General features: G+C 43.7%; 1 protein-coding gene across 1 annotated transcript in view; it reads left to right on the top strand.

Annotated features, from left to right (window-relative positions):
* The window catches only part of CFAP47 (cilia and flagella associated protein 47), a 544,336-nt gene that overhangs the window by 403,008 nt on the left and 124,749 nt on the right, over window positions 1-16,579 (top strand). The window lies entirely within an intron of this gene.

Genomic DNA, 16,579 nt, shown 5'->3' with positions numbered 1-16,579 from the left:
TGCATGACTGTGATCTGTATCAGTTAACCATTTGTTTTTCCTTTCCTTTGTTCTTGGGCAGCCAGGAGTGTCCAAGGAATATCACACATATCCCACAGGGGGTGGCGGGAGGATGCTATTAGCCTGTCCTTTGCCCTCAGCTTGCCTTATGCTCCCTCATCAATATGGTGGAAAATACTTCCTGCTAGTGCATATTGAATTGTCATTGACTCCATTAGGCTTTTATGGGCAAAACATATAATGTTGATTTACTCTGACCTATTTAGAATAGGAAGTGATGAGGTTTTCAGTGCAAATACTCAGTGAATTAAATTTTTTCTGTTCGGAGAAGCTGTGAACTGCCAACCAAATGATAAAGTTAACCCACTGTCTTTCTTACAGCTGTCCTTACCAATAACTTGCATGAAAGGAGGTAGCCTAGGTTAACTCAAGATTTTTAAATTCCTTTGAGTAGGATTTTATCAAAGGTTGCTGTATTATTTAGTTCAAAGTTCTAATTATCCAGAATACCAGACATATTAACTATTAGATTTATATACAAACACTAAAGTCTCTAATAAATTGCACATTTATTTTTTAAAGAGTATTTATTATCTCTGGTATCCCTCACACTATTCTACACACTGAGGAACAGTGATGAATAGTACAAACAAACCCCTATTTATATGGAGCTAACAGTCTAGTAGAGTCAGAAAACAGAAATAACATTGAAATAGGATATTTCATGGGAGATTTTTCTGTTGTCTTACATTTTCTTTTTAGAGTTTATTTATTTTGAGAGAGTGCACATGAGCACGTGGTGTAGAGAGAGAGGGAGAATCCCAAGCAGGCTCTGCATTGTCAGTGTAGAGCCCCATGTGGGTCTTGATTTCAGCAACTTGTGAGATCATGACCTGAGCTGAAACCAAGAGTCAGACACTTAAGCAACTGAGCCACCCTGGCACCCCTATTGTTTTACATTTTTAATTAAAGACACAAACCTGAAAACCATAGATAATTCTGTGTCCATGTTATGAAAGGTGCTGCTATGCCATTTATTAAGGACTCACTGAATGTTTTAGTTATGGTATTTTTAGGGGCGCCTGGGTGACTCAGTTGGTTAAGTATCCAACTTCACCTCAGGTCATGATCTCATGGTTCATGGGTTTAAGCCCATACCTGACTCTACACTGACAGCTCAGAGTCCAGAGCCTGCTTCAGATTCTGTGCCTCCCTCTTTCTCTCTCCCCCTCCCCTGCTTATGTGTTCTCTCTCTCTCTCTCTCTCTCTCTCTCTCTCTCAAAAATTAAACAACTTAAAAAAAATAAAATAGTTCTGATGTTTTTAGCTGACATAACAAACTGAAATTTCAGTGGCCTAACACAATAAAAGTTCTTAATAATTGTAACACTCTGGTGCATTTGTTCCCAGTTGGTGGCTCCTCCCAGTTGTGGTTCCATCAACCTTTAGGAAGTCAGCAGTTCCTGCATATAGATGGAGAAAGAAAAAGACACAGAAAAGAATTTCCACTGGTTTCTTAATCATCTCATCACAGAGGCAACATACATCACTCTCTCTCATGTACTATTAGAGAGAACTAACCACCTGGTTACGCCTGGGTGCAAGAGAGTTTGGGAAATGTAACCTCTGGTTGGGCAGCTGCTGCCCCATGTTATCTTCATGTTATGAAGGGGAGCACAGTTTTGCTGGAAAGATGATATTTCTGCTATCATGGAAGATTAAAAATATTTAGGCTATCACCCATGTCCAGCCAGCCAAGACATTGGCTAGAACACCAAGACAGGGGGAGGGGTTTCTTTAAAAAGTAGAAACTGACAGCTTAATGCCCACTGGATTTTGGTGAGTTCCTGCTAAAAGACTAGACCGTGGATGGAGGGAAAATGGCTAGAGGGACAGCAGCTGCACTTCCACCGGCATATGACAAGACCTTGTAAATCAAAGTCTATTCTACTCAGTGACAGGAGCCAGGAGACTGGGCTCGGACTGTTTTAAAAGGATCTACTCAAGATACATTCTGCTAGGGTGAGAAGAACCCAGGAGAAAATGTCTACATGGGGTAATGCTAGAAAGGGGAAAAGAGAAGGACCCAGAATGTCAACTGGAAAAGATCAATCCATATCAATTAGGTAAATAGCCTTTGTTCTTTTACCTCACCTCCCATCTGCATCCTGTAACCTGAAGGAGCCATATTAGTGCGGTGATTGCAGGAAAAGTTAGAGCAAGGAAGTTGAAAACAGCAGGTTATGTCTACCTTCCTCCTCACAAGCAGTCTGAAAAATTACTACATGTCCCCGGGATAGGGAGGGGGTGCCAGGAGGAAATATTGGTAAAAGCATTCATTCAATAGGAAATGAAAGTATTGATTGATTTTGTACCTTTTTAAACATCTGACAATGAGACTGATCCAGCATTGGGAACTATCCTGAGTTAACAGGTTGGAAGAGGGAGATCCTGCCAGGTTTGGAGGTCAGTATTGGAAGAGTCCATCCAGTTTATCTGTTACCATGATAATAAATGCCTTAGCTAAATTTAGTGACAATTGTACCCACAAAAATTGTCCAGAGTTTCACTGAGGGACGCATGAGGACTGGGGAAATGTACCCAGGTAGAGCAATTAACAAATGTACAAGCCCTTGGAACAAAATGAGCTTGCTGGGAAGGGAGGTAGTAAGAAGGAGCCCAGGCATCCCAGGAGCAGAAAAGATTGTTGTGAGGCTGGAGCTTGGACAGAAATGGCAAGGGGTGACTTTCATTCAGAGGTGCTGGCAGGGCCACATCTTGCAGGACCTCAGAGGGCAAGATAAGAGATTTTATTCCATGTGCAATTAGAAGCCACTAGAGGGTGGAAAGAAGGGGAATGACCTGATCTAATTTCTGTTTTTAAATCTCTCAAAATGTTTCTGCTATTTTAAGAAAATAATAAACTTATCAATTATATTTAGATGCTGAAAACATTTTATATCTGTTTTAAGATGAATAGAGCTATTCAAACTTCCTCTGCTAAAGTTTATAATTTGCAAAATTCAACATATCTGTTTGTATGTATTTTGAATTGTATTCCAATCTTATCTGAGTATTTGAATTCTTTCAGTGTTGTAAATTTCAGCATCTTATGACTGCCTTCATGCTTTAAAATCTTTACTTATATTCCACAGGATTAAATATTCATAATTTATTACTTTTGCAAAAGAATTATGAGAAATGGAAGCAGTTTCTTAAATCAGTCATTATGTTAGCTAAAGCATTCCTTAAGTACAATCCAGAGAAAAATACTGGACGCCTTACAAAGGAATGCTATTGTTGCACCTAAAAGAGGCCACGTGAAGACAAAAGACAGTTTTGAAATCATTGCATATAGTCACTATTTCACTTGAATTTGTAAAAAAAAAAAAAAAAAAAATCCAAACTGATATATATTTAATTATAAAAAGCCTTATAAAACCACTCATTAAAGGGCACCTGAGTGGCTCAGTTGGTTAAGCATCCGACTCTTGATCTCATTCCAGGTCATGATCTCACAGTTGGGTACGTGAGTTTGAGCCCCACATCAGGCTCTGCCCTGATGGCAAGGAGCCTGCTTGGGACTCTGTCTCTCCTTGTCTCTGCCTCTCTCCCACTTTTGTGTGCTCTCTCTCTCTCCCTCAAAATAAATAAATAAACTTTAAAAAAAAAAAAAGCTAATCAAAGTGGAAGAATATGACATTGGCAAGACATGTACCAGCCAAATATTTCACACTTTTTATATAGAGAAAGCACGCACAGAAATTCAACTGACTTTATACTTCCTATTGAATGAGAGTTATTTGTCATAAAATGGAATGGGGGTGGCAGGATGCCTTAGATAATAAGACTATTAACCATTTTTGCAGATGAATTCTTTATACCTTCTCTTTTGTATGCTGAAAATAGTTATGCATTTTTGGATTATATAGATAACACAAAGAAGGTATTTCGAGAATAAACTTACAAATTTTCATCATCTCATCAAATGATGAATGACAGAAATCTCTTTAACTTATTGAATGCATGAAATATTTAATAAAATATCTAATTTTTATGGCCTTAAGAAATATAGTTAGAAAATTAATCTTTTCCAAATTAATTTTGACAGTATCTTGGCAGGTGTATATTTAAAAGGGATTAGTCATACAATACTGATTTTAAAGGTGTAATTTGGGGATTTTTATCTATTTAAACTTAAAATATTCAAACTATAATGAAAGCTAGAAATTATTTTTTTATAATGTTGTAATTAAATTTGACATATATTTTACCAGACTAGAAATACAGCACTTTTTTTTTTGAGGTTTATTTATTGGGGTACCTGGATGGCTCAGTCCGTTAAGCGTCCGACTTCAGCTCAGGTCATGATCTCATGGTTCGTGAGTTCGAGCCCCACATGGAGCTTTTCACTCTCAGCAAGAGCCCACTTCAGATCTTCTGTCTCCCTCTCTCTCTGCCCCTCCCTCCCCTCTCAAAAATAAAAACATTAAAAGATTTTTAAAAAATAAAATGTTAAAAAAATGTTATTTTTTTTGAGAGAGAGAGCACAAGTAGAGGAAAGGCAGAGAGAGGGAGGAGAGAGTGAGAATCCCAAGCAGGCTCTGCACTGTCAACTGTCAGTTGCAGGGCTCAAATCTACAAACCATGACATCATGACCTGAGCCAAAGTTGGATGTTTAACCGACTGAGCCACCCGGGCGCCCTAGAAATACAGCACTGTTAATTGGAAACTTAAAGCTTTTTACCATAATGAAACATTTATTTCTATTGAGTCTATTGCTGGTTTTGAGACGACCCCAGAGAATTCAATTATAGGCTTTCTCTAGAGATTGTAGTGCTTCTTACTGCCAGTAGCTCAAAGCAATTAATGATTCCTTTCTGTAAGGCTGCTCAATTGTGAGGGGGTGTCCAGACCTACTGTGTAAGAGGGAAGTGATCGAGTAGTGATATTTGCCATGTTACAGCAAATACTCGGTGCCCGGGAAGAGACAAGCCACATGCACTCGGGGAATCAGGAAAGACTGTTTATTGCGCACTGGTGCTCACCCAGCAGAATCACCTCCAAAGCCTGAACCCCAAACCTTGGTATCGGCTGGCCTCCTTTTATGGCTGGGATGGTAGGGGGTTGAGAGACAAAAGAAAAAGGGGGGGGCACTTATCAGTGGTGCTACTCGGGTAGTTGGTGGAGGCAGGAGGCAAGCAAGATTACAGAAGCCAAAAGCACGCAAGGGGAGTATCCGGCCTTGGACATCTAGCTGGTACCTCTTATCTTGCTTTTACCAGCTTTTCTTCTCATTCTTCCCTCTTAATTCTCAAGCTACTCTGGCAGACTTAGAGAAAAATCAGTTTGTGGGCGTCAGGGAACCCTTTGCTGCCATGGGAAGAGGGGCAAAGACCCTTCTGGCTTCTTCCTGCTGCACAGGGATGTTGAAGGGAGCGGTGAGGCAGCTAGGGTTCTTTGTAATCCAAAGGAGAGTAGCAACAGCTAGAATGGTCCAACTGGAGCATCATTTGGAGTTTTATAGCTTCTAGGCAAGAGGAAACAAGCCTGGTTAGCATATTAAGGATACAAGGACCAAACAGGAGGGCTATGAAAAGCATTAGGAGAGGACCAGCTAAGGGGAAGAGCCAGGATGCCCGATTCCATATGTTGCTCCAAGAGTTCCGTGAATCTGCAAGTTCCTGTCTTCATTTGTTGACTTGCTCCCTTAACTGCTGGGCCATATCTCAGACTATCCCTGATTGGTTGACATAGAAACAACATTCTTCATTTAGGAAGAGACATAGTCCTCTTCTTTCAGCAGTAAGCAGGTCCAGCCTTCTTCTGTTTTGTAAGACTACCACTGCTAGGGAGTCTACTTGGTCTTGTAAAACCATCAGAGATTTGGTAACCTGTTCTATGTCATCTGTTAGGTCCTTGGATAATTCATGATAATAAGTGGTTGAGGAGATTATTCCTCCTATTCCAGTGCCCACCTCTGCCGTTATTCCTAAGGCAATTAGCAGCCGTATGACTTGAATGGTTCTTCTGGACTGAGTGTATGCTGCGAAGAGTACTATAAAAGACTGGTTGTTGGGTACAATATTTATCTGAGGAGTGATGAAGGCTGGGGTGCAGATGCCCATCCAATTGGCTGGTAGACACAGGTAGGCATCTGACGCACATACAAAGAGAAGCCCTGGGAGGGGTCGACACCAGGGTTGGGTTATAGGAAGATGACTGAATTTCTGACAGTCAAGAGTCTGGTTGCATTTGCCAACGGTCAGATTGCCAACTGGCTCTTTTCCAATTTTGTTTGTCAGGCACCTGGGAGCTGTTTGGGACAGTTCGACTCCTGTTAGTACAGGCCTCACCATGTGGGGGTGTGGGTCTTTAGTTAACAGGGTAACATTTACAGTTGCCTGTGTTGTCAGAGTAGCTGTGTAATGGGGGGTTCCTGTGGACAAGCAGAGCCAACAGGCTTGGCCAGGCTGGGATTGGTATCATTGAGGAGGCGATGTGTAGTGTTTAACATTTGATCTAGATGGGGATCTAAGACAAGTTGGTCTGATTTATGTTCAGTCAGAGGTTGAAGGGTTAGGACAGAAGTGACCCAGCAGTCATGGGGTACATCAGGGCAGGTTGGATCAGGCAGTCCCCAATAGTGCGTGTGTGTTTTTTTAAATTTTTCCCATCCAATAAGCTTTCCATTTCTGGTACGGGGGGTGACCCCCTTGGTATCATAATATCTATTCGGCATGCGGGGGTACACAGTGGCACAGGGGCATGGTGGTAGTGTCATTTTATCTCTGCAGACCGGAGGAGCAGGAATTGACACAGGGGGGAGGGGTTGGAGCAAGAGTCGGGAAGGGCACATGGGGAGAAATGGCCTCTTTAGGAGGCCGAGTGGGGTAGCAGGCAGTGCAACCCCGATGTTTGTCCCTCATGAAGACAGTAGATGGGGTTCAATGGTTAGAAGCATAGAGTGACTCTTTGTGCCTTTAGGGGACAAGAGCAAATGATAACTCATGCATTTGCATGGTGGGAGTGAGAAGACTCCTCTTGAACAAGTTAGGAACAGGAGTATGTGTAGCAGGGACAGGAGATAGGGCGATCCTATCTTGGGGTAGGAGACGGTTATAAAGGCAGAGAACAACATGCAGAGGAAGACATCAATCAGAACTCAGATAATATACATCTAAAGAGAATAAGGCATCCTGACACTAGTAAGTAGAGGAAGGCCAACAAGAGTTTGTGACTGAGGCGCCAGTCTGCGGGAGTAACTTGGGTCAGCCCTACAGCAAAGAGTATGGCAACAAGTATGCAAAGAGAAATAGGTAGGGGATGACGATGAAATCTGAGAGAAAATGATTTGTTATAGTTTATTTAAGTTGCTTGGTGATTTCCTCAAGCTTCTGGTTACAGAGAGTTCTCAGGTGTTGGCTGCAGGCTGCTTTTCGGTTGCTATCTTCTTAAGGGTGATCTGTAGAGCATTGTTCTGGTTAGCAGTTACTTTCCATTTCAAGTGGTTGTCAGGTGACAGGTGGTAAAGCCTTTACTTGAGAATGGTGGATCCAGGCAATAAGCCCTGCAACCTGGAGAGCTGTGGGCATAGTTAGCACAACTAAATAAGGTCCCTTCCAGGTAGGTTTAAGTGGTTCCTTTTTCTAGTCTTTTATCCAAACCTGATCCCCAGGTTTGTGGGGGTATACACTTATTCCTAGGGAAATAAGTATCCTGTCTCTCACCCATCTAATGTATCTCAAGTACAGTTTTCCCTAGTCCTTGGAGTTGTTTTTGTGTTTCTAAATTCCCTAGCTCTGTCAGGTCCCCCTTGAATTTGACTAGTGGAGGGAGTCTTCCATATAGGATCTCAAATGGGGAGAATCCTATTTTTGCCTGGGGTGTACAGCATATTCAGAGAAGAGCTAGGGGTAGTATATCTGTCCAGGGCAAGTTAGTTTCCTGACATAGTTTTGCCATGGCTGATTTAAGGGTCCAGTTCATACATTCCACTTTCCCTGAACTCTGGGTCCGGTAGGCTGTGTGTACGTTCCATTGGATACCTAGGGTTTTGGCTACTTGTTACACCACCTTGGCCACAAAAGCTGGGCCTATGGTTAATTGCATTCCATATCTGGGAATGAGATCACTTAGCAAGGCCTTGGTTATTTCTCTTGCCTTTTCGGTGCGTGTGGGATAGGCTTCAACTCAGCCCAAAAATGTGCAGATGATTACTAAAAGATATTTGTATCCTTACTGAGTCTCATTTCGGTAAAATCTACCTCTAAACCTTTGAAGCATGCCGAAGCATGCGTGACCACAGTGTTGGATTCCCATAGGCCCAGTGGGGCCTTGTTTGGCATTATTTTGAGCACGGAGGAGGCAGTGTTGAGAGAGGCACAGAGGGATGGGAGTTGAGCAATTACAGAGTAACGGCTAATAAGGTTTCAAGGGCAGTTTTTCCTAGGTGGGTGAGCTCATGCTGTTGGAGAACCCCCCTGGTGGGCTAGCTGCTCCCATACATAGACTCTTTGGTCTGGAAGTACCCACCATCCGTCTTCTGTCTGGCCTCCTTTTTCTGCTGTGCTGTGCCTGTTTTGTTTCTTGGATTGTGTACTTAGGGGAAGTTGGCAGTTCCAGGGCCAGCATGATTTTTGAGGGTGTTGTCTGTTTTCCCGCTGCTTGTTTAGCTGTGATGTCAGCTCATCGGTTACCTTCTGACACTGAGTCCTTTCCTCTTTGGTGTCCCTTGCAGTGGATGACTGCTACCTCCCTCGGATCCCAGAGTGCCCTTAATAGTTTTAGGATTTCTTCCCGATTTTTTATTTCTCTTCCTCATGCGCTCACAAGTCCTCTCTCCTTGTATAGAGCCCCTTGTACATGTAGAGTGGCAAAGGCATAGCTCAAGTCAGTGTATATGTTGGCCTGTTTGTCTTTACTGAGTTCCAGTGCTCTTATTAGGGCCCACAGTTCTGCTTTTTGGGCTGACCATTGTGGTCCTATGGAAGGGCCTTTGCTTCTATGACCTCAAAATCAGAGACTATTGCAAAACCACTATATCTTTTGCCTTCATTCATGAAGCTGTTACCGTTGGTATACAGGATGAAGTCAGAATTTTGTAAGGGCCTGTCTGATAGGTCTGGTCAGCTAGAAGAGACTTCATCAAGTACTTCTAGACAATCATGCTCTGAGGGCCCTGCCACTGCAGGCAAGAAAGCGGCAGGGCTTAGAGTTTTTATGGCTTCCAATCTTATTCATGGGTTCTCACATAGCAGTCCCTCATATTGTATCATCCGAGCATGCGTTACCCAGTGTTGCCCTCTGGCATCCATCAAGGCAATGACAGAATGGGGAACCTTAAGGTTTAGGTTTTACCCCAACGTGTTTGTCTGCTTTCTTGGTTAAAAGTGTGGTGGCTGCCAGGGTCCTCAGACAGGGTGGCCATCCTGCCACAACTGAGTTAATCTGCTTTGAAAGGTATGCCACTGGTCTTTGCCAAGGCCCACATTCCTGGGTGAGAACCCCCAGAGTCACCCCATTCTTCTCATGTATGAACAGGTTGAAATCTCATGATATATCTGGGAGTCCCAAGAGCAGTGCCTCTGTGAGTTTTTTTATATTTTTGAATGCCTTTTCTTGATTAGGGCCCCAGAAAAGGGGTGCTCTCTCTTCCCCCTTTAGTGCTTTGTATAGAGGTCTGGCCAACTCTGAGAACCCTGGGATCCATATTGGACAGAATCCTGCTGCTCCCAGTAACTCTTGGATCTGCCAGCAGGTAGTGGGAACTGGAATGGCACAGACTGCCTGTTTCCTTTTGGCTCCCAGCATCTGTTTGCCTTGGGTAATTTTGAAGCCCAAATATTGAACTTCCTCTTGGCAGATCTGTGCCTTTTTCTTTGACACCTGGTATCCCGCCTCTGCTAATAGCCTGAGTAGGGCTCTGGTTCCCTCCCAGCACTGGGTCTGCTTGGGACTGGCTAGCAAGAGATTGTCCATATACTGGAAGAGGGCACATGCTAGGTTCCATCTTGGAAACCTGGCTAAATCAGATGCTAGTGCCCCACTGATTAAGATTGGTGAATTTTTGAATCCTTGTGGCAGTCTAGTCCAAGTGAATTGTTCTTTTGCCCATGTGGTAGGGTTTTCCCACTCAAAAGCAAATAGGGGTTGGTTGTTAGGCTCTAGCTGGAGACAGAAGAAGGTGTCCTTTAAATCTAGGCGTGTGAACCATTCTGCTTCAGAGGGTATGAGTTTTAGTAGAGTGTATGGGTTAGGCAATGCTGAATGCAACATGAAGGCTGCTTCATTAATGGCTCTCAGGTCTTGTACACGGCAGTAATCATTTGTCCCAGGCTTTTTCACGGGCAGCAGGGGAATATTCCATGGGGACTGACATCGTTTTAGAAGTCCCCATTTGAGTAGCCTTTCCAAGTGTGTCTGGATCCCCAGGCGTGCCTCCTGTGGGATCATATATTGGTGTATTTTGACAGGTTCAGCCCCAGGCTTTAGGTCAATTAATATAGGGGGGGATGGTTTTTTGCCAGACCAGGGGGGTTTCCTTCTGCCCAAACTGAAAGGAATTCAGCTTCTAGCTCGGGGACCACAGTTGGCTCCCCGGGAGGGTAAGTATATAATTTCCATTTTTCTTCCCATTAAATCGTCAGGGACAAAATCATGGGTTGGGCCTTTTCTTTTAGGCGCAGTTGTGTCCGTCTGTTTGAGGAGAAGGTTATCTTCACCCAACTTGGCTAAGAGGTCTCTACCTAACAGTGAGACCAGGCAGTCAGGTGGGTACAGGAATTCATGCACTACTTGGTGACGCCCCAGCTGGCATTGTCGGAGACCACAACATGGCCTTTGGGTTTACACCTCGGTGCTCCTACGATGGTGACTTCTCGACCCAACAGAGGTGCCACCTTGCATGTCACCACAGAGTGTTCGGCCCCAGTGTCCACCATGAAGTCTATTGTTTGGCCCTCACCTTCATTTTGACCATGGGCTCATAGGGGCCTAGTTGGATAGAACCTGGTCTTTCCTTATCAGAGTCCACTCCTGCCAGTCCATTCAGGTCAGCCTCAGGTGGTCCTGGCTGGTAGTGGCTGGGTGGAGCAGAAGTGTTTGGTCTCCCTTTTTGGCATTTGGGGCGTTCATTTTTCCAGTGTCCAAATTCTTTGCAGTTGGCACATTGATCCCATCCCAGTGGCGCCCTTCTTCTTTGTTCTTGCATCCCTCGTGGTTTCCGTGGGGGCCCTTCCGAAGGGGGTGGTCACCTCAAGGCGGCGGCCAGGAGAGCTGCCTTTTGTTTCATTCTTCGGTCTGCCTCCTTTCTGGCAGCTTGATCCTAGTTTACAAAAACCTTGTTGGCGATTTCCAATAATTTTGTGGCATTTTTTCCATCAAATCCTTCCAATTTTTGGAGCTTCTGTCTAATGTCACTTTGGGCCTGTCCCACAAAGGCAGCATTGACCATGCACTGATTTTCAGGGGCTTCTGGGTCAAATGGAGTGTAAACTCTGAAGGCTTCACATAATCTTTCATAGAAATCAGCCAGATTCTCTTCTGGCTTTTGTAAGACCTCAGATACCTTTGCCATGTTGGTGGGCTTTTTGGCCCCTGGTTTTATTCCCTGGAGGAAGGTGAGTCAGTATTTTTCTAGTCTGGCCCTTCCCATTTCTGTGTTGGGGTCCCAGTGGGGCTCTTCTTCGGGCATAGCCTCCCATACCCAAGCCTCAATATCTAGATTCCCATCTGGTACCTGAATCTGGAGCCATTTTCTGGCTTTGGGGACAATTTGTCAGTGCTTTTCCATGTTGAAAAGGGTAAGAAGAAGCTGTTTGCAGCCGACCCAAGCAGGGCGGTGAGTCTGGATTATGGATTCTAGGAGATCTGTCATCACCTGTGGCTTCTCAGAGTAGGGCGGCGTGTGGTATTTCCAACTGAGGAAGTCAGTAGTAGAGAATGGTTGGTAGTAGAAAAACAATCCCCCCTACTGTAGGGTCCCATTGGGGCGTATTCTCTGGCGGCCCCTAGTCTCCCACAATGCCATCTGCATTGCCATTGGGGGCTTTGGACCTTGAGCCACGGACCTAAGGCATCTTCCTACCAGTTGAGGTGTCCCCGGTTGGGGTGGTCTGACTGCTGGCAGAGCCGAGACCGATGGGGGTGGATTATCAGGCAGGGGAGGTTCCCCTCCCTTGATTGATGGGGCGCTGGGGGCATATGGTGGTGGAAATGGAGGGACTTCTGAATTTTCCTGGAGGATGGAGGGCAGAATTTTCTGCTATGAGGTCTTCTTCTTGGCCTGTGCCACTAAGATCCTACATTGTCCCTTACTATTAACATCAACCCAGACCCAAGTAGGCTTGACTTGGGCTATTTCCAGCCACTGATCCATATATAGGAATTGATCTGGGTGGCCAAGGTCTCCACTAACTACTTTATAAACAGCTCAGATTGTGGGGACATCTCAGGTGCCTGCAGGGGACCAACCTACACCAGACATGGGCCATTCTAATTCACAGAGAGTGTGTAACTTCCTGGGGGTCAATTTGACCCCATAGTCACCTGAAAATCCCTTTTTAAAATTCTTAATCATACATTCCAAAACAGTTGGTTTTGAGGAATTTTCCCCCATCCTGGTATTCTAGATAAATCCTTCCCAATGTATGGTGTTGCAGGACAAACACAAGGGAAGATGTCACTTTGTCTGCCTGGCCGCTCCCCTCACGGGGATTTAGATGCCTCTTAGCATTGGCAGGTCAGTATAAACCCCTGACTCGGATGAGGCCTCTGCGAACCTGATTCTGCCTTGAACTGTATGAGGTCATCGTGGAATTGCAGGGTAGGACCCACTCAGGCTCCGTAGCTGAGACCGTGGAGCACGGGCACTCACGCACACATTCACACAGATTGCAGACTTCCACCCAGGACTTCCCTGTGCTATGCAGAGACTGTGCCACCTGGGAGGTCATCAAGCTCCCCTTCTGCCTCTAGGGCGGGCCTGAACTCGGTCCTGGGTCCCTGGGGACACTTACCAGGTCCAATGTCCCATCCTGGCAGAATTTTCTGATTCCCCCTGGAGTCCATCCGAGTGCAGTAGGGGCGGACTATGGCCAGCCCAGCAAGGGTCAGAGTCCAGTGAAGTCACCAGCGGTGTGCCTTCTTTTCTGTCACAGGGGCCCTCGAAGAGTGGCCTGTCTGCTGGCCACCGACAACGGTGGCTCAAGGGGCTAGTGCAGCTGTTGGCTTCCCGGCCAATGCTCCAAAATGTTACAGCAAGTACACCACGCCCAGGAAGAGACAAGCCACACGCACTCGGGGAATCAGGAAAGACTGTTCATTGTGCACCGGTGCCGGCCCAGTGGAGTCACCTCCAAAGACTGAGTCCCGAACCTTGGCATTGGCTGGCCTCCTTTTATGGCTGGGATGGGATGGGAGGGGGTCCAAGAGAAAAAAGAAAAAGGGGAGGGGGCATTTATCAGTGGTGCTACTTGGGTAGTTAGTGGAGGCAGGAGGCAAACAAGGTTACAGAAGCCAAGAGCATGCAAGGGGAGTATCCGCCCTTGGACATCTGGCTGGTACCTCTTATCTTGCTTTTACCAGCTTTTCTTCTCAGCCATGGACGTATCAAAGAGGAACTGTTACACAAATGCCCCAGAGCTGCATCCTCATTTTCATCTCTTGAGATTTGGCCAAGTGCAGAAGGTCCTAACACATTTGTAACACTGGGGCATGCTTCTGTTACATGGCTTGTAGTTCACAGAGATCACACTAGATTGAAAGTGGTTTTGTTTTACTTTGAGCTCAAAGTTTATATGTGATAAGACATGAAACAATTTGGTATTCCAGTACTTCATTCCTCTTTAGACCAGAGTTTTCATTGTATAGATCTCAAAACATGAGTGGGTCAAAATGAGCATTATTATTATTATTATTATTATTATTATTATTATTATTATTTCTTTTTTTTAAGAAATAGAATAGAGTAGGGGGCACCTGGGTAGCTCATTCGTTAAGTGCCTGACTTCAGCTCAGGTCATGATCTCGCAGTCTGTGGGTTTGAGCCCCACATTAGGCTCTGTGCTGACAGCTCAGAGCCTGAAGCCTGTTTGAGATTCTTTGTCTCCTTCTCTCTCTGCCCCTCCCCTGCTCATGCTCTCTTTTTCCCTCAAAATTAAACATTAATTTTTTTTTAATTAAAAAATTTTAAAAATTACAAAATAAAGAAATAGAATAAAAGAAAATAGAAAGTATCAGAAAATGTCATGTGTGGGAAAAGTAAGGAATGTTTTGCGAATCTTTTTTTTCAGTGGTACGTGTATGTGGGCCGGGTTATGATGTAAAATTAATTCCTTGAGATTGTGGTGAAAACATTTTGAAAATCACTTTTTACTTTTATGAGGAAGAAGCTATGGCATTACTATAGACTGACACCGATCATCTCTAAGAAATATCTGAGTAATAGACCAGGACAAATGTCTAGTCCAACGTTGTCTCATTTTAGTTTTCTGTCTAAAGACTTGGGCAAAGTTTCTAGGCCAATATATGGTTGTTGGTATTTGTTATCCTGGTCATATGGTTTAGTTGTTGATCTGTTTGACCCTTAGAAACTTCCTAGAAGACTAAATTCTATAACAGTCTCACGAAATTATAAACTTTGTGACATAATGTCATTATTGGGTTTTTTGCATTTTATATTTTTACTTTTCCTTCTTTATGATTATGAACATTGATTATTTTAATATAGCAATTTAAATGCCCATATATTTTAGGAATCCATGATTCTAATATCTTCTGAAACTATTGGCAGTGGCCATTTTCCATTGCATTTATAATTAAATCTGATTTGTAATAAATGATATCCCATGGGGCGCCTGTGTGGCTCAGTCAGTTAAGCGTCTGACTTGGGCTCAGGTCATGATCTCGCAGTTCGTGGGTTCGAGCCCCACATCGGGCTCTGTGCTGACAGCTTGGAGCCTGCAGCCTGCTTTGGATTCTGTGTCTCCCTGTCTCTCTGCTCCTCCCCTGCTCATGCTCTGTCTCTCTCTATCTCTCAAAAATGAATAAATGTTAAAAAAAAATTTTTAAATGATATCCCAATTCAGTTGTAAATTTGTATATATTCTTGTTTTTCATCTTTCCTTACCAGATGTTGTTCACCATACTAAATGCTATTTCTATTCCCCCAAATGTTACATTTATCCACTCATTTATTTATATATCGGTAATCAAGCAAATGTTCGTTCCTTGGATGAAGCTGTAATGTCTATCTTAAAGATATGTTTTGTGAATAACTCTCTCCCCATCACCACCTGTACCTACCAGCTTAACATCAAGGTTGTTTTTGTCACTCCTTTAATTTGATAAGTTTCAAAATACCTCCAAGTCCTAAAGTACATCCATTACCACGCTTTGAATTATGAATGAAATGTCCAACATTCTCTATTTCATTAGGGTAAGGCATTTTAGACAACTGGTCTTTGCTTAAGATTGAGATATGTCCTGCCTGCTAATCACCTTTAACACTTTTGTTTCAATTAATGGTCTTTAATGTCATGGAGATCACGGCTGTAATGGGATGAAATATAAGTCATTAGCCAGAAAAGTCCAGCATGGGGATCAAGAACTTGGAACGTAAAGAGTGCCTTCCAGGGCTGAGTAGATGTAGCTAGGGGGCAGGACAGGAAAAACCAAAATAGAAGGAAGGAATCTAAACAAGAAGATAGTTTGTATTATCAGCATAATTTGTCTTCTTAGTTCAGATTTTCCCTAGTACTCAGTGCTGATGTTACAGATTATATCCTCTGAATCAATAGGACTTTTTGGAAATACATATTTTCTGGGCACCTGGGTGGCTAAGTCGCTTGAGCGTCTGACTTTGGCTCCGGTCACGATCCCTCAGTTCATTTGTTCGAGCCCCATGTTGGGCTCTGTGCTGACAGTTCACAGCCTGGAGCCTGCTTTGGATTCTGTGTCTCCCTCTCTCTCTGCCCCTCCCCCGCCCTCTCAAAAATAAACTTTAAAAATTTTTCAAAAAAACAAATACATTTTTTCTCTCTTTCTAAAAAGAGGTGGGGGAGCGCCTGGGTGGCTCAGTTAGTTAAGTGTCCAACTTTTGATTTCGGCTCAGGCCACGATCTCAGTCGTGAGATCCAGCTCTGTGTGGGGCTCCATGCTGAGCCTGGAGGCTGCTTATGATTCGGTCTCTCTCTCAAAGAAAGAAAGAAAGAAAGAAAGAAAGAAAGAAAGAAAGAAAGAAAAAGAAAAAAAGAAAAGAAAAGAAAAGATAAGATGTATTTTCAGGCCCCATGCCAGAGCTACTGAATCAGAATCTTTGGGGTAGGGGACCAGTTATCTATGTTTTAGCAACCTCTGCAGAGGATTCTTATGCATGCTAAAGTTTGAGTACCACAGCTAGGGGAAACATTGACAAATGGACCTCATGGTAATAATGGTATTGAAGAAAACTATATTTTAGAAGTAATTTTACACTTTCCTGAGCATTTAGCTAGATGGATGTCTTGGAGTATTTGTTGTTGAAAAATAATAATAATGTTACCATTTGCCAAAACTAGTCAAGGAAAACATATAAGA

Source organism: Panthera onca, chromosome X (assembly GCF_046562875.1).
Source record: "Panthera onca isolate mPanOnc1 chromosome X, mPanOnc1 haplotype 2, whole genome shotgun sequence".
Classification (NCBI taxonomy): domain Eukaryota; kingdom Metazoa; phylum Chordata; class Mammalia; order Carnivora; family Felidae; genus Panthera; species Panthera onca.
This window is presented reverse-complemented; position numbering and strand designations above follow the sequence as displayed.